Source organism: Leopardus geoffroyi, chromosome B1 (assembly GCF_018350155.1).
Source record: "Leopardus geoffroyi isolate Oge1 chromosome B1, O.geoffroyi_Oge1_pat1.0, whole genome shotgun sequence".
NCBI classification, from domain to species: Eukaryota; Metazoa; Chordata; class Mammalia; order Carnivora; family Felidae; genus Leopardus; species Leopardus geoffroyi.
This window is the reverse complement of record NC_059327.1, coordinates 15,103,580-15,113,506: the sequence shown is the minus strand read 5'-3', so window position 1 is coordinate 15,113,506 and position 9,927 is coordinate 15,103,580.

Below are 9,927 nucleotides of genomic sequence, written 5' to 3'. Positions count from 1 at the left end.
CCAAGATATTTTCTTCTTATTGTTTTACAATATCATTTAAAAATTTTTGATTTCCATTTTCTGGTTTTTAAAATGTCACTTTATTTATTTAAACAAACAAACAAACAAACAAACAAAGAACAGTTCACCTATGTCTTCCAACTCCCATACTCTGTCAATCACCAGTTTGTTCTCTGTATCTATGAGCTTGCTTTTTGTTTTATTTTAGACTCCACATATAAGACAGATCATATAGTATTTTTCCTTCTCTGTCTGACTTATTTCACTTACGATAATGCTCTCGAGGTGCATCCGTGTAGTTGCAAATGGCAGGATTTCATTCTCTTTAGTGGATAAATAGTATTCCATTGTATACATACCATAATTTCCTCATCTATTCATTCACTGACAGACACTTAAGTTGTTTCCATATCTTGACTATTGTAAATAATGCTGCAATGAACATGAGGGTTTACATATCTTTCTGAGTTTGTTTTAATTTTCTTCAGATAAATTCCCAGATGTGGAATTCCTGGATCATATGGTAGTTCTATTTTGAATTTTTCAAATAAGTTTTATTTATTTATTTATTTATTTATTTATTTATTTATTTATTTATTTTGAGAGCGAGAGTGAGAGAGAGAACACGGGAGGGGCAGACAGAGAGGGAGAGGGAGAAAATCCCAAGCAGGCTTCGCACTGTCAGCACAGAGCCAGATGTGGGGCCTGAACCCAGGAACCATGAGATCATGACCTGAGCTGAAATCGAAAGTTGGATGCCCAATGGACTGAGCCACCCAGATGCCCCTGTATTTTTAATTTTTTTTGGATGTTTGTTTTTTTAATTTTTATGTATGTATGTATGTATGTATGTATGTATTTATTTTACATCCAAGTTAGCATATAGTGCTATAATGGCTTCGGAAGTAGTTTCCAGTGATTCATCCCCTATGTATGACACCCAGTGCTCATGTATTTTTAATTTTTTGAGGAACCACTGAACTGTTGTCCAGAGCAGCTGCACCAGTTTGTATTCCCACCAGCAGTGCACCAGGGTTCCCTTTTCTACGCATCCTTGCCAACACTTATTAGCTCTTGTCTTTTTAATACTAGCCATCCTAACGAGTGTGAGGTGATATCTCATTGTGGTTTTGATTTGCATTTCCCTGATGATTACTGATGTAGAGCATTTTTTCATGTGTCTGTTGTCCATATGTGTATTTTCTTTGGAAGAAAATGTTCAGATCTTCTGCCCATTTTTAAATGGGCTTGATTTTATTTTTCTATTGAGTTATGGGAATTCTTTATATAGTTTGGATATTAGCTTCTGACCAGATATGATTTGTGATTATTTTCTCCCATTCAGTAGGTTGCCTTTTCATTTTCTGGATGGTTTCCTGCTGTGCAGAAGCTTTTTAGTTGTAGTTCCAATTGTTTAATTATGCTTTTGCTGCTTTTTATATTGAATTCATCAATCTGATTACTAACTGGTACCGTTGCCTTCTGGGCTTGCAAAATTCCAATGAGAAGTCTGCTTTCTTCTTTATTTTTGTTCTTCTCTACATAACATTTTTCTTCTATGTAATATGAATCTTAAGATTTTTCTCTTTATCATGTGTTTTCAGAACTTGATTATAATATGCTTTACTGTGTTTTTTTGTTTGTTTGTTTTCCTTAGGGTTTGCTGAGTCTCTTACATCTGTGGATTTCATCAAACTTAGAAAGTTGGGGGTCATTATTTCTTCAAAAGTTTTTTTCTGGCCTCCCTTCTCCTCTTTCTGCGGCTTCAGTTGTGTATGTGTCAGATTGCTTTGCATTTTCCCAAGGATCACTCGGTCCCTGTTTATTTCTTCTTTCTGTATTTTTCTAAATCTCTGTGCTTAATTTTGGATAGGTTTTATTGCTATGATTTCATATTGCCTTGTCTTCTGTATCTAAACTGCTGCTGCTAATCCTACCCGGTGAATATTTTTAAAAAGAACTTTTATTTTAGAAGATTTTTGGATTTACAAAAAATTTGCAAAGATAGTACAGAGTGTTCCTGTACACTCCTTATGCAGTTTCCCTTCTTGTTAATATCCTTTTCTATTACTGTGGTACATTTGTTACATAGTGAACCAACATTGATGCATTACTATTAACTGAAGTCCATGCTTCATTCACATTTCCTTAGTTTTTATCCAGTGTCCTTTTTCCCATCTAGGATACTACATTACAGGTCCTATTACGTTAAATCATCACATGTATCATGTCTCCCTAACCTCATCTAGGCTGTGATAGTTTCTCAGACTTTCTTTGTTTTTGATGATCTCGACAGTTTTGATGAGGTATTTTGTGGAATGCTGCTCAGTTTGGGATTGTCTGATGTTTTTTTCTCATGGTTAGACTTAATGTATGTGTTCTTTAATGCGGTGGTAACAGATTACTCCAGATTTAGTGGTTCGAATAGCACAAATGTATTTCTTGACAATTCTGGATGTCAGAAGTCTGACATGGGTCTCCCTGGACCCAAATCAAGATGTCAGCATGGCTGTGACCCTCCCTGGCAGCTCTTCGGAGACTCTGTGTCCTTGTCTTTTGCAGCTTCTGGAGGCCGTCTACAATTTCTTGGCTGGTGGTTTCTTCCTCCGTCTACAAACCTAGCAGCTCTCTGACCCTTCCATACCTCTGACTCTTTTTCCACTGTCACATCTTTCTCTTTGTCTCCTGACTACAGAGCCAGGAGAGGGTCTCCACTTTTAAGGACTCCTACAATTAGATTGGGTATAGCCAGGTAATCCAGGATAATCTCTCCGTCTAAAATTTTTTTTTTAACGTTTATTTATTTTTGAGACAGAGAGAGACAGAGCATGAATGGGGGAGGGTCAGAGAGAGGGAGACACAGAATCTGAAACAGGCTCCAGGCTCTGAGCTGTCAGCACAGAGCCCGACGCGGGGCTCGAACTCACAGACCGCGAGATCATGACCTGAGCTGAAGTCGGCCGCTTAACCGACTGAGCCACCTAGGTGCCCCTAATCTCTCCATCTAAAGTCTGTATCCTTAATCTCATCTGTAAAGTCATAGGTAATATAGTCACAGGTTCTGGGCTTTGAAAGGTGAACATTTTGGGGGCCATTATTTTGCCTGCCACATTGGAGTTATGGGTTTTGGAGAGGAAGACCACAGAGGTAAAGTGCCATTCTCATCGCATCGTATTAAGAGTATATGCTATCAACATGACTTACCACCCTTGATGGTAATTTTGATCACCTGACTGAGGTAGTGTTTTTCTGGTTTTTCCACTATAAAGTTATTTTCCCCCCTTATTTCCATCCTGTACTCATTGGAAGGAAGACGCTTAAGGGGTAAGAGCTATCCCCTACGTCTCTGAGGGAGAAGTAACTACATAAAATTATTTGAAATTCTTCTATATGAGTTATTTGCATTAATTTATGTATCATTGATTTGTGTCTGTGTGGACTCATATTTATTTTATACTTTTGTTATAATCCAGTATTTCTTCGTTTTTTGTTTTGTTTTGTTAAAATTGTTCAGATATAGGGCTTTCATTTGGCTCCTGTGTCCCTTTGACATATCTCCATCATTTTATTTTTTGAGGACATCCTTACCTTCTGGCACCAGGCTCATCTTGTATATTCCCTGCCTCAGCCCTAGACCCTGTCATTTTTACAAGGAGCCCTGGTTTCTTCTATTGGAGAATGGATTTGGATGCCAAGATCTGGGTCTGGGTTCATCTAGGTGAACTTTCTTTTTATCCTAGAAATTTCGTTTGATTCTTCTTGATATCTCCCGTGTATTTCCTCTTTAGGTTCATATTTTCCTTTAAGTATGTGTTCACAATTATAACAGCTTCAAAAAATCCTTATCTGCTGGTTCCATCATCTGTGGCTTTTATTTGTGTCTGTTCTTATTGCTTAGTTTTTTTCTCCCTTTGATTACGGGTCATATTTTCTTACATCTTGACGTGTTTAGTAATTTTTAATTAGATTGTAGACATTGTGTATTTTGTGTTGTTGAATGTCTGGATTTTGCTTTTTGTCTTACCTTAATAAGTTTTTGGCTTTGCTTGAGCAAGCAGTTTTACTTGCATATCAGCTTTATCCCTTTAAGACTTGTTTTTAAGCTTTGCTAAGACATACAGAAAATAGCCTTTACTCTAGGGATTGTTTAGCCTTACCTAAAAGGCATAAATGCCTTGGATGATCAGTAAGACTTCTCTGTTCTGCCCGTTGGAGATTTGGTCAATGCCAAGGTCTGTGTGAGCTCTGCGAATATTTAGTTTGCCAGTCATTCTTTGTCTAGCATTTTGGAGTACTGGTTTCCACATGCTTGGTTCAGTACTCGGCAAACACTAAAGGGGACCATACAAATTTCTGGACCATTTTTCTATATAACTAGCTCTTTTTTGAGAACTCTGCCTCACAACTCCCAGCCCCTCAGCCTCTCTGACCTCTCCTATTTGTTTCCTTACTCCTTTTCCTGGTTCTGTTCTGTTTGCCCCACTCCCTGCTTCCTCCCCCCCCCCCCCCCCCCCACCACCCCCTACATCACTGCAACTGCGGTGTGGAAATTGCCTCCAACAGACAGCACAGTGCTCACTTTTTTGTTTCCTTTTCCTTAAGGGTTCTAGTCCTGTGTAACCCTCAATGCCTGAAAACAGTTGTTTTTCATGTTTTGTCCAGGTTTCTGGTTGCTGGCTGTAGGAAGTCAAGTATAGTCCTTGTTACTTTTTCATTACCAAACTGTCTTTTTAGTTCTTTATTGTGATGATAAACTTGATACAGATCTGCACATATCTTCCTTCACATATTGTGCTAGACAGTGGGGGTGCTTTTTAAATTGGGAAAATCATGTTCCTTAAAATGTCCTGAGGGATATTCTTATGCTTTTACTAATTTTCTGTCCACTGTTATCTTAATTTTCATTTTCTGGAATTTCTACTAGATATTGGATCTCTTTGATTGAACACCCATTTTTCGTTTTTTTCTCCTATTTTCCATTTCTCTCTTATTTTATTACACTTTATGTGACATCTGTTTGACTTTATCTTCCAGTTATTCTATAAAATTTTTAAAATTCTGTCTTATTTTCAATTCCTGGGAACATTTTCTGGTTCTTTAATGGTTCCTTTTCATATCATTGCTCCTAGTTTATACAGACAATATCTTTTCTCATATCCTTAATGATGTTAATGCAAGTTTTTTTTTTTTTTTTTTAAGTTTCCTTTCCTGCATCATCTTTGCTGCAGGAATTCATTATTCTGTTTGTTTTCACTGTGGTTATGTTAAAGTGTTCACTCTTTTATTAATTAAAAAAAATTTTTTTTTTACATTTATTTAGTTTTTGAGAGACATAGAGAGACAGAGCACAAGTTGGGGAGGGGCAGAGAGAGGAGAAGCAAGCTCCAGGCTCCGAGCTGTCAGCACAGAGCCCGACGTGGGGCTCGAACTCACAAACCGTGAGATCATGACCTGAGCTGAAGTCAGACGCTTGACCCACTGAGCCACCCAGGCGCCCTAAAGTGTTCACTCTTAAGATTAAGGTACCAATGGGGCGCCTGGGTGGCACAGTCGGTTAAGCGTCCGACTTCAGCCAGGTCACGATCTCGCGGTCCGTGAGTTCGAGCCCCGCGTCAGGCTCTGGGCTGATGGCTCAGAGCCTGGAGCCTGTTTCGGATTCTGTGTCTCCCTCTCTCTCTGCCCCTCCCCCGTTCATGCTCTGTCTCTCTCTGTCCCAAAAATAAATGTTGAAAAAAAAGATTAAGGTACCAAAACGCTGACCCCACCAGGAGTTCTTTGGGCATGAGCTAATACACTGGTGGTCTTCACTGAGGCAAACTGTCGGGGGAACAGTTGGTTTTCTGCTGAGGCTGTCTATATGTCACTGTTTGGTGACATAAGGGTGGATAACTGTAGGGATCTAACTGCTCCTTATTTGGACTTTTAATTTAATCCTGCTGCCCCTGCCCAGTTTTTTCCTGTTCCGGTATCTTTTCTGGGTTCTGTATGGAAAATGAGCTCACTTCCCATAGAGATCCCTCCAACTCTCTTTGCAGGCGTTAAGGTCTAATGTTCCTTCTCTTTGCTTGGACTTTGCTCCTTGCTCTTTGTTACTTCTCTTTCCAAAATCTGTTTATATGTTGTGGGTATGGATACCACTTAGTTTCCTAGTGATGGATATACATTTCTGTTACCTATTCTCCCTGAAATTTCTTGGTGGATTTTGACAGAAGGTGGTTGGGTGGGTATGTCCTTACTCTACTCTTCTAAACTTAGGAGTCTTTCACATTTTTATCACAGAAAACATGACTCACCATATTATGGATTCCTAGAATTCCTTTATTTTGTTTAATTAAAGCCTAAACTTGGAGGTAAATTGAATTTTAATCTAATTTGGGCTTCATGTTGGCTAATGGGAAGAAATGAAGCGTATAGTGGGAGGATCAGAGCACACAGCATCACACATCTGGATAGAAATACTAGGTTGGTGCACAGGTGTTTGCCTGCATGAGCACAGGCTAAACATCTGGACATTAGCTATTTTCTTCTTTGGTTTCTACCAGCTGTTTGGTATCACGGAAGACACAGACTTATAATCAAAGTGACTTGTGAGTGGCATGCTGAGTTGACAAATAGGTTGAGGGGACTCTTCTCTACGTCCTGAACATGACGATGAATAGGTTCACCTCCATCATCGTATCAGCCTCCCTCCTGCTGCGTGCCCTAAGAGGATCCAAGAAATTCACGTCTCCGGGCACTGATCAGTGACTTTAACTTTTCTCTTTCATTTCTAAGGAATCAGTTCAAGTATCACAAGAAAACAGTTTTCCATCTACAGTTTTAGAGGCTGAAGATCTGACTTAGAGATCTTAGTAAACACACATGTTTCTTCCACATGTTGGATCTAGGAGTCTTCCTCCCCACCCCCATCTCTAATTTTTGATGGAAAAGGCTAATTTCCTAACTCTACCAATACATTTAATGTGTAATACAATACAATCCCTTTGGTTTAAACACAAAGCTAGCTTGGACTATAGGACCAGATGAGTTTGTTAGATGGGTGTGGGATGAGAGGACATTTTAAAGTCTGAAAGCTTCTGTCAAGGCTTTTTAAAGCCAGCTATTAACCACACACACACACACACACACACACACACACACAAATATACTTTTAATCACTCTATTTTTAATCTATTCTTTAAGGTACAGCTCAAATCCTACTACCTCTGGAAGTCTTGAGCCTTTCCTTTGGTAGTCTTGGCTATGCTTTGTTGTCTACTATCTGGAATTGTTCATTTTTGGGCTGATGAAAGTATCATGTTGATACAATGGACACCTATCTCCTGGTGAATAATCCTTCAGAAGTACAGAGAAAACTGGACTAAGCGATTCACTTTTTCTGAGGCTACTGAATTAGTATCATGGACTTACAAGTAGTATTGAGCAGAAACGAATACAGCATTTTCTTAAAATGTATTTAGTGGGCCAGACTCCATTACTTGCTTGCTTCCTTCCTGTGAGTACCTCCAGCCGGCCTGGTGGGAAGCCATGCTGGTTCTTTAAGATGATGTTGGAGGGTTCATCAGTATAAAGCGGAGAACCCTTAATGAGAGTAGGGCTCATGCTGGAGTGAGGACAACACCCTTTATTCCCACATTTTTACGTAGCTTCCTTTCCATTTAGGGAGGAGAGACATACAGAAAGGGCTAAGATGGGCCATTCCCACAGGGAGAGTAGGCAGATCCCAAAGGGAACTGATGTGACTGCCTGCTTAAAAGTGTCTCCAGTGTGGGTCTATTGGTGGCTTTGGATTAAAGCCCTTTTGGCAGAAGGCCCTTGGAGTGACAGTCAAGAGAAAATCTATTTATAATTAATTATCCAGGGTAGTTCACACACACACACACACACACACACACACGCTACCTTAACAAAATAGAAATCCGAAATCAAAGTGATTTAAATTTTTCTCTTTAAACTGCTCTGTATTTCCAGATTTTCATTTTAAAATTACCATTTTTTTCTCCATACAAAGATTAAGAAAAAATTAGTAACCCTCTTGTCCTCAAGGTGACCAGTATCAACAGCTTTGTATATATACCTTTATCCTTTTGAATTCAAACATTTTTTGGGGGGGACGAGAGGGTCACTGTTGTCTTTGCAAAACTGAGATCCTAATAGGAACACTGCTTTGCATCCTGGTTTTCATTCTTTTTTTTTTTTTTTAATTTTTTTTTTCCAACGTTTATTTATTTTTGGGACAGAGAGAGACAGAGCATGAACGGGGCAGGGGCAGAGAGAGAGAGGGAGACACAGAATGGGAAGCAGGCTCCAGGCTCTCAGCCATCAGCCCAGAGCCCGATGCGGGGCTTGAACTCACGGACCGCGAGATCGTGACCTGGCTGAAGTCGGACGCTTAACCGACTGCGCCACCCAGGCGCCCCTGGTTTTCATTCTTTAAAACACATTCCAGTCTGCAGAAAGTTTTAATGTGTTCTTTTTTATTTGTGCATAACATCCCATAGAATGGATCAACTATGGTCTATTCAATCATTTAGTTACCGATAGTCAAGCCCTTTCCAGTTTTGTCACCACAGATAGGTCTGTATTGCTCAAATATTCTACTATAATCATGTAATACTTATATTAGAAAACAGCATGTAAAATATAAAAACGAGAGAGATAATTAGAGTCAAGAGGCACGCTGAACCTGTTTGCCGAACAAACAGGTAAATAAATGTATTAAAATGTTACCTGGGAGCAGAGCCACATAGCATTTCTGTCTTGAAATAATCGTTTCATTGTGGGCCCTGTCTCCCAGTGTAGCCAGCACAGGCCTTGAGATCAGGAACCACGCCTCTTTCCTCCTGGTCTCTTCCAAATTGCAGAGCGCAGCCCTGCAGAGGGCAGGTGGTCCTAGACCTACCCAGTCCAATGTGCTCTAACAATTTCCTTGGAAAACAGCTATTTAGATTTCAGAACGAAAATTTCCCATGTGTATGATGTTACAAGACTGGATTCCCAGGCCAGCCCACAAATTCTTATTTTAACCCAGAATGAAGGTAAACGATATACTTACATTGTTATAGTTTCTTATTTTTTCTGTGGTAAAATATTTCTGAATTCCAAATGAGCATCTGTATGCAGAGAACCCTTCTCTACTGTGTGTGCGTGTGCGTGTGTGTGTGTGTGTGTGTGTGTGTGGTGGGCAGGGGGAGGGAAAGAAAAAGGAACAGCGATTCTTTCCTTCACTGCCCTCAAATGAGATGTTTTCTCTCCCCTTCTGCTGATCTGGTCGTATGTGGAAACTGAGCAAGCAGAATAGGAAATAGGATGACTAAATACGAAAGTGCCAGAAAGACGAAATGCAAAAAGAACAAATTTAACATAAAAGTTGGATATTTTTCTTAGAGTCCCCATTCATATTTGAGATCTAAGAATTTGAATTTGATTGCTAACAATATACTAACTGAAATCTGCATATAAGTGAAATAAAAACTTATAGAAAAGATACTTTAGTTATAGATTTCTCTTAATTCGTTTTCTTTCTCAAATAGCATATTTAAAACATAATGTGAATCAAAGCCAAAGTTTATTTAAATATTAATGATCATGAGATGTATTACTTATGAATAGCTATTGATCTGGACACACAGTGATTTATAAGTTTGTTTTTACATGTTCATTCAGAGAGTCAATGTTTGAACTAAGATAAAAACACAGATGTGTTTTTAGATTTCTTTTTTTTTTAAATATGAAATTTATTGTCAAATTGGTTTCCATACAACACCCAGTGCTCATCCCAAAAGGTGCCCTCCTCAATACCCATCACCCACCCTCCCCCCCCCCCCCCCACTACCCATCAACCCTCAGTTTGTTCTCAGTTTTTAACAGTCTCTTATGTTTTGGCTCTCTCCCACTCTAACCTCTTTTTTTTTTTTTTCCTTCCCT